The sequence below is a fragment of the Malus domestica genome, chromosome 14 (assembly GCF_042453785.1).
Source record: "Malus domestica chromosome 14, GDT2T_hap1".
NCBI classification, from domain to species: domain Eukaryota; kingdom Viridiplantae; phylum Streptophyta; class Magnoliopsida; order Rosales; family Rosaceae; genus Malus; species Malus domestica.
In genome coordinates, this window is record NC_091674.1 from 25,781,049 (window position 1) to 25,795,792 (window position 14,744).

The 14,744-nt window shown below is 37.3% G+C and overlaps 1 pseudogene; it reads right to left on the bottom strand.

Annotated features, from left to right (window-relative positions):
- Positions 1 to 916: 916 nt before the first annotated feature.
- Positions 917 to 14,493, bottom strand: LOC139191252 (ferric reduction oxidase 8, mitochondrial-like; annotated as a pseudogene).
- Between the last annotated feature and the right edge of the window lie 251 nt (positions 14,494 to 14,744).

Genomic DNA, 14,744 nt, shown 5'->3' on the forward strand with positions numbered 1-14,744 from the left:
GAGTAAAAAAAGATGTACTATTTTACACTTTCGTTTTTTTCATTTTGCATCTTTAATTTTCTTTTGTGAAGAAACTAGGACCTAAATATTAACTTAAACCTAGCTCGCTCTCATCACAAAACCTAAATGATTCAGGGGTATTTTGATATGGGTTCAAAGTAATTAAAAATTGAACATATTTTAAAAGTATGCCTGTAAAATTGGATCTATTTCAAATTTTCTCATGATTCAAACACATGTGAGTTGGTTAAATGTGTTTTTGATGTCTCATGGGTCAAATTCATAAGGATTCAATTTGCAAAAGGTGCAAATTGCATTGAAAACTCATATTTTAAGTTATGCACCTAACAAAAAAAATTAAAAGCCCTCATCTCTTTGTTCAATTCTCTGAATTTTTACTTTTACCGTGATAAGCTTTCATGTAATGAAGTTAGTACGAAAATATGTATGTTTGCTAATTAAGATATTGGGGTATACTAAAATGATTTTTTCGCTTCTTCAACTTTCCCCCAAAAGAAAATGAATGAAGGCTACAATGCTAAGACATAAAAGAGAAAGGCCTCTTTGAACAAATTGTAATTATTGTATAATTTAACAACTTCCATTGAGGTTTTGTTTTTTGATTAACAAAATGTAAATTTTTTTATTTTATTCACATGTAGAACTTATATACAAGAGCGGATTGAGTTTTTTTATTTTTTTATTTTACAATTACATTGAATTGCAAGCCGAATTTAAAATAAATTTGACAATGAAAGGAAGTTTACAAAAAAAAAAATAATGAAAGGATAAAAGGGTATTTTTAAATTTACTATTATTAGGAGGAGGAGAGTTTGAAACTATTATAATAATTTAGAAGAGTTTCAAACACAGATCGCAAAATCTAGTTACTATGTATCTTCACTTTTATTATTGTTTAGGGTTTCTCTCCAGTAGCTATAGTGTGAAATGAGGGAGCACCCATTTTCTGCCGGCATTCCGTTACAACTGATTCTTTCATAGTCTCACGTCCACGCACCATCACTCCAATATCAGATCCACCCATCTCATCTGAAAACTTTGCAAAGATATATACTCATAACAAGAAAGCCGTTAAAAATGGAAAATATATGTAACGGGTACAAATCACAGTTTGATATGAGTGCATAAGCATTTTTTTGTGTTTTGAATAAGTCAATTCAGTATATATGTCAGTATGTAGTTTACATGTAAATTACTATTTAACCTTAATCGTAAAGAGTCGAGTAATGTTCCAAAAAGATTACAAGGGTAAACGAATAAAAGTACCGTTAAAGTTGGGCTTGCGTCCAAAATGGGTTTCATGTTGCTCAAGAGCTGCATCACTTGCTTGTGTTGAACAATTTTTTCCAAGTCTATCCCATGTTTTTGGAGGATAGGAGGAATCAATTTCTGAATCCTTCTCCATCTGCTACCAAAATGCTGCATGTTATTACTACAATGAAAGAAGATAGGATAAGCCGATCTCCTTCGATGCTTGGGAGGCCATTTTTTTTAGAGGGAACAAAAATGTGGTTGGAAATGGTAAGAAAGATCAGAAGCAGGATGGAGGAGATTCCGGCTATGGCAGCCATCCAAGACGAGCTTTCGAGTCCATTGATTGAATAATTCAAGAACTTTGTACCAACCTGTACCGTTTTCACTTGCGAATACTCGCTTAGTGGTTCTCTTACTGTTGTACCATAGTGCTCTTGTGTCACAAATATTTAAACTTTCAGCTGGCTGGTTGAAGATTAAGGTTGAGATTGACTTTAATAGACAAATGTCTTCGGACTTCTGCACAACATAATAAGTTGTATTGTTGGCAGAAAAACATGTATGCCGACTGTTTTCAAACGAAGCGAGTTCTTGCAAGATGCTCAGAAATGGGGTTATCCCAATTCCTCCAGCAACAAGCATTAGGATGTCATATCTGCACAAAGATCTCACATTCGTGTGAATCAAATTTTTTCTCTAATTTGGTGATCAATGAGAAAGTTTTAAGAAATTAAACTATCATGATGAAAAGTGAAATTTTTATGTACCCTAAGGAGTCCATGGAGACAAGTCCATAGGGGCCTTCTACTGCAATAGGTATGTACTTCAACTGATCGCTATACGTTTCTTGCCTAGTTTGGATCATATTTGAGAGAGAACTAGTCCAGGAACCTTCGGATTTGATTAAAACCGACCTTGTGTTCTCATCGACCCTAGAGCTGGAAACAATGCTGAATGAGTGCCATTGATATTTGGATATACTTGGTACCTTCACAAATATAACACTTGTTGGTGTATACTAGAGTCCTGCAAGTAATTACAAGTGAATGTTTCATATGATTACTCCAAACTTTTACGCAAATTTCTGGTTTCTGACCAGAGTCGAGAAAAGTTTGTTAGAAGAACTCAGAGACATCAAATCCTAAAACAATCTCTTCCCATGAACCGAATTGAATCAAGTGATCAAATCACAACATTAATCAAGAATGAAAACTAAATATAGACACAGTATCAAAAGGTACTAACCTGCAGACATGCTGCTTGATGAAGAAGCCATCGCAGCACTTACACAACCCTTCTCCTCTCTGCAAATCTCAATGCTCTCCCAAGAATAGGTTATTGGTACCAAGATGAGAGCGTTATCTTTGTGAGAGCAGTGGCTTATGTATATATACTAAGCATATCGATTGCCCTATTACAATCCAATAAGGAATAGGAGTCCTTTTTATGTGCAAATACAAGAGTTCTCAATATCCCAGTCACAATAGGATTTCTCTTGCTAACATGACTAAGACTTCTTTTATGATAATGTTAATTATCCCAAAACATGTAGGAATCATACTCATACTCTAACATTCTCCCACTTGAGTATGATTCATCACAACAGATAATTATCTCAAATGTATCAAAAAAGGTGATCACACAAGTCTTTTATCATTTACACGAGTGCACAGATACATCCAGCTTGCACAAACCAAAACAATGAATTTGTAATCTCCTTTGTAACACAGAATACAAAATCATCTTACAAATCACAATGTCCAATTTATGCTTATAGCAATGCATCTCAATACAGGAGTAAACCCAAAATATATACTCCCACTCATATAGCCCAAAATCAATACCAAAATATCCATCATGAAACTGTTAACTCAAAAATCATTCACGAAAGAGTGAACAACACAGTTATGATTCATTCAATAGCTTTATCAGTACCAAAAATTGATTCACAAGCTTTTATTGAATCGAAAAACTATTCTATAGAACAATTAATCACAGAAATTTCTGGAAAAATTGCACTGAATAAAAACACAACTAACTGCAAATAAAACAAACAAGAAAACTAACTAAAATACTTAGCTTCCAGAAAACTTTTGCAGAAAACCTCCATTTTGAAAAGCATTCTACTGTCATCTTCCAGTAGCTATAACACACTTTTGAATATAGCACCAATTACTCCCACTTTTCAAAAGCCTCCAATACTCCCATCCGAGTTACATGAGTCTTGAAAATTCCATTTGGCAATGCCTTCGTTAAAGGATCGGCAATCATCAGATCAGTGGTTAAATGTTCCACCACTATTGCACCTTGTTTAACTTTCTCTCTGACTTTCAAGAATTTCACATCCATTAACCTCGAGGCTGAAGTCCTTTTGTTGTTCTTTGAGAAGAACACTGCAGAATTATTGTCACATAACATCTTCACTGGTCTTTGTATTGAGTCTACAAGCTTTAACTCACTGACAAAATTCTTAAGCCAAACTGCCTGTTTCATGCCATCAAAGCATGCCACAAACTCTGCTTCCATAGTAGAGGTAGAGATCATAGTTTGCTTGGCACTTCTCCATGAAATAGCACCTTCATTAAACATGAAAACATAGCCACCAGTTGATTTTCTTTCATCTAGATCACCGGCCAGATCAGAATCGGTAAAACCAATTACTTCCAGTTCTTTTGCTCCACCATAAACTAACATGAAGCCTTTTGTTCTCTACAAATACCTTAATGCCTTCTTAGCTGCCATCCAATGTGCTTCACCTGGATTAGATTGAAATCTGCCCAGCATGCCAACAATGAAAGCAAGATCCGGCCTAGTACATATGTTGGCATACATTAAACTGCCCACTAGAGAAGCATACGGTTTTGAACTCATCTTTCTCTTTTCCAACTCGGATTTGGGACATTGATCTCGAGTGAATTTGTCTCCTTTATTCACAGGTACATCAGCACCGTTACAATCTTCCATGTTGAACCGAATTAAAACTCTCTCAATATATCCTTTCTGTGATAGCCCCAGAAACTTCTTTGCTCTGTCTCTGATGATCTCAATTCCTGGACATAATGCGCCTCCCCCAAATCTTTCATCTCGAAGTTAGAACCGAGCATAGTCTTGGTTTCATGCAGCAATTGCAAATTAGAACTAGCTATCAAGATATCATCCACATATAGTACCAGGAATATGAATTTGGTACCTTTGAACTTGGAGTATATGCAGTCATCAAGCTTGTTCTCAGTAAACCCGTGTGCAGTCACCACTTTATCAAATTTAATATACCATTGTCTAGAAGCTTGTTTAAGTCCATAAATTGACTTATTAAGCTTGCAGACCAAACTATCCTTCCCCCTTTCAATGAATCCAGGTGGCTGCTTCATATGTATAGTTTCTTCTAATTCACCATTGAGGAAAGCTATTTTTACATCCATTTGATGTAATTCAAGATCAAAGTAGGCTGTTAAGGCCATAACTATCCGCATAGAGTCATTTGAAGAAACTGGGGAAAAAGTATCACTAAAATCAACCCCTTCCTTCTGTGTAAAATCCTTTGCTACGAGCCGAGCCTTGTATCTTTCAATTCTTCCTTGAGCATCTCTCTTGGTTTTGTAAACCCACTTGCAACCTATTGGTTTAGTCTTAGAATCAGATTCCACCAAAGTCCAAACATTGTTCTTGGACATGGATTCTAATTCTTCTTCCATAGCCTTCTTCCATAACACAGCTTGTGGACTTGTCATTGCTTGAGAATAGGTCAGTGGATCATCAATGTCTCCTAGATCGAATTCATGCTCCTGGAGGTAGACATAGTCATTTGAAAGAGTCGGTTTTTTCACTCTTGTTGAGTGTCTCACAGGTTGTTGTACAGGTTGATGATTGAGTTCTTGAATTTCTTCAGACATAGATGCAGGATTATGGTCAGCAACAGGCTGCATCTCATTTTCAGTCATCTCAGTGTCTTCATCTCTAATTGCAGATGGTATGTTTGAGAAAATTGGAATCTGCAGACAGTCATTTGTTGCAGCATCATCATTTGTTTGGGCAAGTTCTTCAAATTCAAAAGGTTCAGCCACCATAACTGCAACATCTTGGTCTTCAATGAACACAACATTATTAGTCTCTTGAATCCGAGAATAAGCCTGTGGACAATAGAATTTATAGCCCTTGGATTTCTCAGAATATCCAATAAAGTAACAAGTTGTAGTTCTGGCATCTAACTTCCTTTCATTCGGATTATAAAATCAGCCCTCAGACTTGCAGCCCCATACATGGAAATGCCCAAAGCTAGGCTGTCTACCTGTCCAAACTTCAAAAGGTGTTCCCTTCACAGACTTAGTGGGTACTCGGTTCAAAATGTAATTGGCAGTCTTGAGTGCTTCACCCCAGAGAAAACTAGGCAGTTTCGCTCTTGAAATCATACTTCGAACCATCCCAATTAAAGTTCTATTTCTCCTTTCTGAAACACCATTTTGCTGTGGTGTCCCTGGTGTAGTATATTGCGCCACAATGCCTTGTTGCTGAAGATATATTGCAAAAGGACCCTTCTGTTGTCCAGCTTCAGTGTACCTGCCAAAATACTCTCCCCCTCTATCTGATCTAACAATTTTAATTTGTCTATTCAACTGCATCTCAACTTCAGTCTTAAAGATTTTAAAACATTCAAGTACGGCTGATTTTTCACTAATGAGAAAAGTAGAACCATATCTAGAGAAATCATCAATGAAATTCACAAAATAGCTATTCCCATATATGGTCTTAACAGGAAAAGGACCACAAACATCAGTATGTACAATCTCAAGAAGATTTTTACTCCTTTTTGCTTCAAAATTTCTGATATTTGTCAGCTTTCCTTTCACACAATCAACACACTCTTTTGCATTTTTGAAATCAAGTGCAGGAATCAAGTTTGCCTTAGCTAATTGTAAAACTCTTTCTTTTGAAATGTGACCTAGTCTCTTATGCCATAAACTATATGAAGACTCTGATTCATGCATGCGTTTAGCAGCAGTACTCAAAACAAGGGATGGTTTTTCAAATATGTAGTCTATTTCCCACAATTCATCATGCAAAATAGCTGTCCAAAGTAAGGATTTGATTTTGTTTTTCTGGAAAAATTTTATGCATGAATCATCACAAAGAAAACCGAAACCTTGTTTGACCAATTTTGATGCAGAAATCAGACTTCTTCTCATATCTGGAACATAAAGAACATCTTTTAAATGAAGAACAAAACCTGATTTCATTTTCAGTTTCACAACCCCAATTGCCTCAACACCTACTTTTGTCCCATTCCCCACAAAAACATTATAAGAGTCTTTATAAGTGTGTTTTTGTTTTTCAAATCCATGTAATGTGTTTGTGATGTGAACTGAACACCCTGTGTCAAACCACCAAGAATTAGCAGGAATTTCAATCAAATTTGATTCTACACAAACATAGACATTTGTTCTTCCTTTACTCCTTAGCCAATCCTTGAATGTTTCACAATCCTTTCTATAATGACCCTTGAGTTTGCAGTGATGACATCTAATTTTCGTCACATCTTTCACATTAAGTTTGTTAGATTTAGAGGGTTTTGAGTATTTTGCAGATTTAGCAGACTTATTGGCATGATTAGAGAATTTGGATACCTTACCAGAAGCAATATTGGTCTCCTGATTTCCAGCATGCACTAGGTTCACATCTTCTGTTTCTCTCATTTTCTCTTGCCTCTGCCGAGTTTCCTCTTGCACACATTGAGCAATTAACTCATCCACAGTCCAAGTCTTATCTTGAGTGTTGTATGACACTTTCAACTGGCTATACTTCGCTGGAAGAGCTTGCAGTATCATAAAAACCAGTTGTTTCTCCCCGATATTGACCTCCATGGAATTGAGTTTCTCTGCTGCATCCGACATCTTCATAATGTGATCTCTAATGGATGCATTACCTTCAATCTTGTAGGTTGTCAAGACAGACATATATTGACTGATCTCTGCCTTCTCAGATTCTTTAAACTTATTCTCAATGGCCTGAAGATAATCACTAGCAAGATCATGCTTCTTGATTCCCCCTCTAACAGTATCTGTCATCCCACTTTCAAGGATGGATAATGCAATTTTGTTGGCCCTAGTCCACCTTTCAAACTCAGCCTTCTCTGTTTTGGTACTTTTGTCGGTCAATGGTGATGGTCTAGGCGTATCTAGTGCTATATCAAACTCATTAAGAGTAAGCAACAGACCAATTTCACGCCTCCATCTTTTATAGTTACTACCCCCAGTGAGAATAGGAACACTAGCAAGGTTAAGTCTTTAGAGGTACTGCAGACATGTCAAAATGAAATCACAAAAAGAACTATAAGTTCCTGATTTCAGTCTACAATTACTAAGCACATCACTGTAATGAATCAATTTAGTCATATATACAGACTTTTCTTTGAATTCGAAAAGCATATATAGATCAAACAACCCTACAGTGATGATCACATTGTATTCTGCAGATTCACAACTCACGGTATTTTCCGAATTTCAATAGATCAACACAATAAACAAAATAAATCAGTGAATCTTTGCAGAATAATCATGCATAAATTCAAATTTTCAACATTTAACTACTGTTGAACGAATTACAGAACACTATATTCTTCATTAATCACTCTCAAGAATCAAATAACTCTTGTTAAGAATTACCTTAAATTCACGATTCAAGAAATCACGCAGCGGAATGTAAAAGTTGAAACATGAATCTAAAAGAGATGTGTTTCTTCGATTATTTCTTGGATCTGTTTCGAAGAGCCGATAAGTCGAATACAAAACCCAGGTGTTTTGTGAAGAATTTCTTTCTTTACGGAATACCAACGGTCAATACGCCGGTTTTTTTTTTTTTTTTTTTTTTTTTTTTAAGTCCAAAAACGGCGTCGTTTATAATGGAAAAACAACAAACGTAAAAGCCAGTTTCTTCAATTGCAGTTCGTGTCTGTAGGCTTGAATTTAATCACAAGATTTATTTTGGCTCTGATACCACATGTTAGAAGAACTCAGAGACATCAAATCCTAAAACAATCTCCTCCCATGAACCGAATTGAATCAAGTGATCAAATCACAACATTAATCAAGAATGAAAACTAAATATAGACACAGTATCAAAAGGTACTAACCTGCAGACATGCTGCTTGATGAAGAAGCCATCGCAGCACTTACACAACCCTTCTCCTCTCTGCAAATCTCAATGCTCTCCCAAGAATAGGTTATTGGTACCAAGATGAGAGCGTTATCTTTGTGAGAGCAGTGGCTTATGTATATATACTAAGCATATCGATTGCCCTATTACAATCCAATAAGGAATAGGAGTCCTTTTATGTGCAAATACAAGAGTTCTCAATATCCCAGTCACAATAGGATTTCTCTTGCTAACATGACTAAGACTTCTTTTATGATAATGTTAATTATCCCAAAACATGTAGGAATCATACTCATACTCTAACAAAGTTACCTGGATCTTTTGGCAGGATATGCTCTATAGCATTATAGGGGAAGATTCGGACGAAAAGAATGCACTCGGGTTTAGATTGCATGATTCAAAGCAGCTTGTCGTGGCCAAAAAGAAAAATTCCTGGGAAAATTGTGTAGAAATGGCGGTCTCCAGCATGAAACAAGAACAACACTAGGAAACCACGTATAGATGGTGTGTGTAGTAAAATATCTCAAACTGTTTTCTCCTTATTTGAGGAAGTGATGTGATCCAAATTACTAGCCCAGTAACTAGACAAATCTCCCCCGCAAGTTATATCCGCCTGGTGTTCTGCCACTTCCATGTCTGTAGTTGGATGAATTACACCGAAAACATCAGTAAAACTAAACAGTGAAGCACCAAAAACATCATAAAAAGGCCTAGGATTGAAGAATGTAAAAGCCACATCAGATAGTTTGACAAATTAAAATGCATATGTACATGAGTGGTTCCACTACTAATAACACCGATGTATAACCCCCCACAGGCAAGCAACAAAAAGATCATAAAAAGTTGGTGATAATATTAGTGTTTGAAATAGTGGACTGCTGGACTTTCTCTCTAAAACATTGACAAAATTTACCTCTTCTTGTATAGTGGCTGACCCCCCAAATGAACAGGGTGCTTGCACCATGGAAAGTGGCAAAAGATAGCATTGAAGCTTCAAACTGGATGCCGAGAACCTGAAACAAGGCCCTCTTACTATGGGGAAGAGAAGAAAAGCGAGACAAACTTCTGCTAGCAAACCGAACCAGGTTGCTACCTTTAAGTACTTGAGTTGCCATCTGACGAGGCACAATTGAAGCATGAAACATGATGAAGTTCTTGTTGTGTCCAAAAATAGAAAGTTTTCGGGTTTAAGAACTCACGAACTCAATGCTAGCGATTTAGAGGGCTTCAAGTTCTTGAAAACATTCAAGATTCGAGCGTAAAAATTCCATGCTAAGACGAGGATGAACAAGAACACTGCTAACATTTCTAGAGTGGATAAAACACCAACAAGGGTGTTCACCACCACTGGATTTGAGAAACCAGCAATCCATCCCCTCCCTTTCTGTTATCCAAATTATGAACGCAAAAGTAAAACTGTATAAGTTAAAGTGGAATCTTGAGATCGACATGCATTTTAAACCTCCTTATTGGCTCCTTAGGCTTCAAATTCAAGTAGAGAGATCCAACAAAGCAATAGGAGGGAATGTATCCACAGCAACATTAAGACCTGCAAGAAAATAATTTAGCAACTGTTTATCTTTCTCCCGATTAAGAGGTTTGATTAGCAGAAAGCTAAACCCTATTATTTCAAGATAACCTCGTACCCTTTTTCCCTTACCTTGTTTAATCTTGTCCATTCTTTCAGTTTGATTCATTCAATCTGATGGCCATAAATAGATAGAGATGTGTAGATTGAGAAAAATAGCATGTGTTTATGGAGGTCAAAATGAGTTAGGGGTGAGGATCAGAGATTAGGAAGTACCAAAGAGCGACCGCTTTCGCTGCCTAAGATCTATCTTGTAAAAGAACAGAGAATTAGATGGAGATCTCAACCATAAAATACAAGCTGGATGGATGAAGTGGAAGAGTGCATCCGGCATGTTGTGTGACCGCCTGTTGAGCAAAAATTGTACATAATATGTAAACAAATAATTCACTCGACACAATTTCGCCCTCGTTCATTTTTTCGAAGAGGGTTTTATTAGTTTGAGTTCGACCCATTCTAGGCTACGTGCCTATTAATTACAACCCTTCTTTTGGGAAAGGAATACCCTTTGATTCTAATATGAATAAATCGTAACTTGGGGATTTTGGTGTTTATTTGATTGTGTGACTGCGTCTAGGTAGAACCCTAGATTGCCTACGTACCCTTATTGAGGGATCAAGTCACTCGTAGTTCCTTGTATTTGTTGAGGTTTGATGCCTTGTGCAGTTTTTAGCTCGTGCAGGCAAGGAGCAATCGATGCCTTGTGCAGTTTTAGCTCGTGCGGGCGAGGACTTTAAGCCATTGGAGCATTTGATGCCTTGTGCAGTTTTAGCTCATGCAGACGAGGACTTTAAGTCGTTGGAGCATTAATGCCTTGTGCAGTTTTAGCTCATGCAGGCGAGGACTTTAAGCCATTGGAGCATTTGATGCCTTGTGCAGTTTTAGCTCATGCAGACGAGGACTTTAAGTCGTTGGAGCAATCTGTAACTTCGTGATTTTTGAGACTTGTTGCAGCTTTGTGCTTGATACGGCTTCATGCCATTTGAGACTTTTCTTCAGTTTTGTGCCATTTGAGACTTTGATACGGCTTCGTGCCCTTTGAAACTTTTCTTTGGCTTCGTGCCATTTTGGTATTTGATAACAGGAGTGAATTTAGTTTATATAAACTAGGGATTCGTTTCGGTTTCACGGTTGCGTCTAAAATTTAATAGTAGACTGCCTACGTATCCTTAACGGAATCAAACCGGCGTAGTTCATTATTTTGAGACTCATCGCGGCTTTGTGCCATTTGATATTTTGACTTTTCTTCAGCTTCGTGCCTTTTGTATACTTGAATTTTGGAACCGCTTTGTGCCGTTAAATAAAATTTTGATGGACATTCTTGATGAATAGTCAATCAAACTTGTAAAAGTGAGTTTGGATCAACGTATTGAACCTCTCTTTTTATAAAGTCATTTTCCATGGTGGGGTTTTAATTTTCCATACCTTTTTTTTTTGCCTACACCTTCCTTCCTTTTGTACGCTTGTAATTGGGTACAAATAGGTGATCATGTCTATTGATTTAGTGATGAGCATTTAAAAAAAAATCGTGCGGTGAGATTCATCCCACATGGTGGGAAAGGTTGATCAACATAAATTGGTCTGGTGCATTTTCTTTGAGGGTCCAACACAAGCAACATTCTCAATTAATTCGAGAATTTTGTTCACAACCAACTTCTTGTTTTTTGCCCTTTTTTATGTACTTTTCTTTTGAATTTTCAACCCCTAGAACTTTGACCCACTTTGGATTTTCAAGCCTCCTGACAACAAGCTTTACTCCTCCATTTTGTTTTTATGTGACTTTAAAGCTTTCCTCTTCTTCTTCACGTGGGCAATTTTCCATACGAGTTGCTGATTTCAGTTAGCATTTCCCCTCTCTCTTTTTATATTCTTCTTTGAAATTTTCAAACCCATTTAAACATGGGATTTCGAACCTATCCGACCTAAACTTATGACCAATCTGACATCAAGCTTTACACTTCTTTATTTGACTTTAAAGGTCTCCAAGTTCCATGGGACTTCTAATTTCAATCGACCTTACTTTTCCTTTATATGAGCAGACTCCCACGTGGTGATAGAAATATTTCTTTGTTCCTCTTTTTCCTGGAACGTCTTCGAAGAATGGAGCAACAGTAACGTATCAAATTCTTTGGTGATCTTGTGAAGGACAGGTTTTTGAGGACATGGTCTCCATACTTCTTGTTCTCAGAGCCAAAATTGATAAACTCTTATATGAATAAAACAAATGAAAAGGCCATTGGTTTTCTTCTCTTTATTTAATCTCCATGTAGTTTATTTAATCTCCATGTAGAGCGATATTCCTGTCTTATTCGGGGAGTATTTTATTTGTAGCGGAACCCCATCCTTTTCTTTTCCTTGCTGGATGCTTTGTCTTTTATGACTTTCCCTTTTTTAGTATCTCATACTTCTATAGCATGACCACAGATAGCACCTGCACCATCTTCTTTTCCCTAGCAACTCAAACAGCAGCCCGCACCATTTTTTGGTGCTCTATGTGGGCAGCACATCCTTCCCTTCCAAGGCGATTTTTTTTCCCTTGACTTCAAGACAACGACGACGGCGCTCGGGTTGCTCCTTTGTAGAGTTTCAGTGGCAAGTGAACTGAGGCAATACAAATAATGGAGATGGGTTGGTTGTTGTCTTTCTTCTCTGCAACCTTATTCCTCCATACTTGAAGCTTATTGTTACTTTCTTTGAAAAAATGGCTTGCAAATGGGTAGTCTACGTGATTTACTTCAAGTTCTTGCTTTGTAGGTGTTTTACTTTGCTTTTGCTGCACCATTTTCCTTCATTGAATTTGATGCAAACTCTCCAAGCATCTTCAGTTTCTCTTTAATAGGCAGGAACCACTTCTAATTCTTCCACGCCAAGCTATTGCAATCACTGGGAGAGACCATGACAAACTGATTTTGGAGGGCATCAGTTGAAGGGTGTTGATGACGACGAAGGATTGTAGAGAAGTCGAAGGTGTCAGCAACATGGCAGCGGTGGCTGTTGGTCCCTTCCTTCATTGACGCGGCTTCCTTCGGGTTCTTCTGGTTTTATGCAACACGGCATCACCAAACCCATCGCATTCAAGCCGCATAATGCATGGATTTCTTCTGGCAGACCGCCACTATGCAACATTGCATCATCAAATCTATTTCCTTCAAGTTGCATAGTGCACGGACTCCATCTGGAAAATCACCGGAGACGACGGTTATGATTGCCACTTCCGTTTGGGTTTTTGTTTAACATCGACGGTTGCTAGTATAAATTGTTGTTGCCGACTAAGGTTTTTAACGACAACGCTTGCCTGCAAAATGAATTTAATGGAGAGAAAATGAAGAGAAAAGAAACATAGTTTTGTACCTTCTGATTTGTTGCTTGTAGTTTGCTTCTCAATCGCTGGTAATGGAATTACTTCGTCTTCTCTTTCGCAGTACTTCGTTGCTTCTTTCCTCTCAATTTCTCTCGTAATTTCTGCAGAGTCTCTCCTCCCTTTTTTCCGTTTCCCCCCATTGCGACTGATGCCTATTTATAGGCATCATAGGAAGCCTCGGGAACTTTTACGTGAGGGCATATCTTTCGCCACCCTCTCCCACTAACCGTGTAACCTCCCACGTCTTGCAGGAAACTTTCCACGTTTTGCAGAAGATGGGGAGTTTTGCTCCACATTTTCTTCTCTTGTCAACTTGGATTTCCAAGTCTAAACAGGTTTCACGTGAGCAGCATCTTTCTTTTGAAAAGTTTGTTTGCTGCAAACTTTTTATTTTATTTTATTATATATATATATATATATTTTTTTTTTTTGTTCAACACCGCCGTATGCCACTAAAGCTTAAGTGAAAATTTTATAGAACGATAATAAGACCGGCGATGCTGTGTGGCACAGAATGTTGGGCGGTGAAGTATCAACACGTACATAAAATGGGTGTAGCGGAGATGAGGATGCTTCGATAGATGTGTGGGCACATAAGAAATGATAAGATTAGGAATGAAGATATCCGAGGTAAAGTAGTAGTAGCCGAAATTGAAGGAAAGATGAGAGAAAATTGGTTACGATGGTTTGGAGATGTGCAAAGAAGGCCTACTGAGGCTTCGATTAGAAGATGCGACTACGAGACAGAGGTCTAGGGCAGAAGCGGTAGAGGAAGATCTAAGAAAACTTTGGAAGAGACTCTAAGAAAAGACTTAGAGTACTTGGATCTAACGGAGGACATGACATAGAACTGAGTGCAATGACGTTCTAGAATTAATATAGCCGACCCCATTTAGTAGGAAAATGCTTTGTTGTTGTTGTTGTTTATCATTTCCTTATTCAATTGAAATCTGAATTACTTACCATAATATCCAAACGCTGTATTCCTCGCTGCATCTTCAGCTGGCTTCCATTTTTAAGTCTATAGCTGTGTTGGTTTCTGAAACCAAAGTGAAATCCAAGCAGCAAATATCAAAACCGTGAGTGCCTTGAGAACAAATAGAAGAGGGGAATTTGCCATGTCAGTTTCCAGAGGCAGCACAAATTTTACTGATTCCACCATTATAAAAAGATTTCTTGTTTACCCCACCACCTTTTCAACTTAATTCGAAAAGTGATTTTCGCATTACTCTTTTCTCCTCCAACATTCTTCTTAATTATATCAGTTGATTCTTCTCTTAATTGTTTAATTTAATAGCTAATCATCCCGTTTATGGATGAAATTTATTGATATTTTATCAAATAAATTTAATTTATTTTTAACAGGAGGAG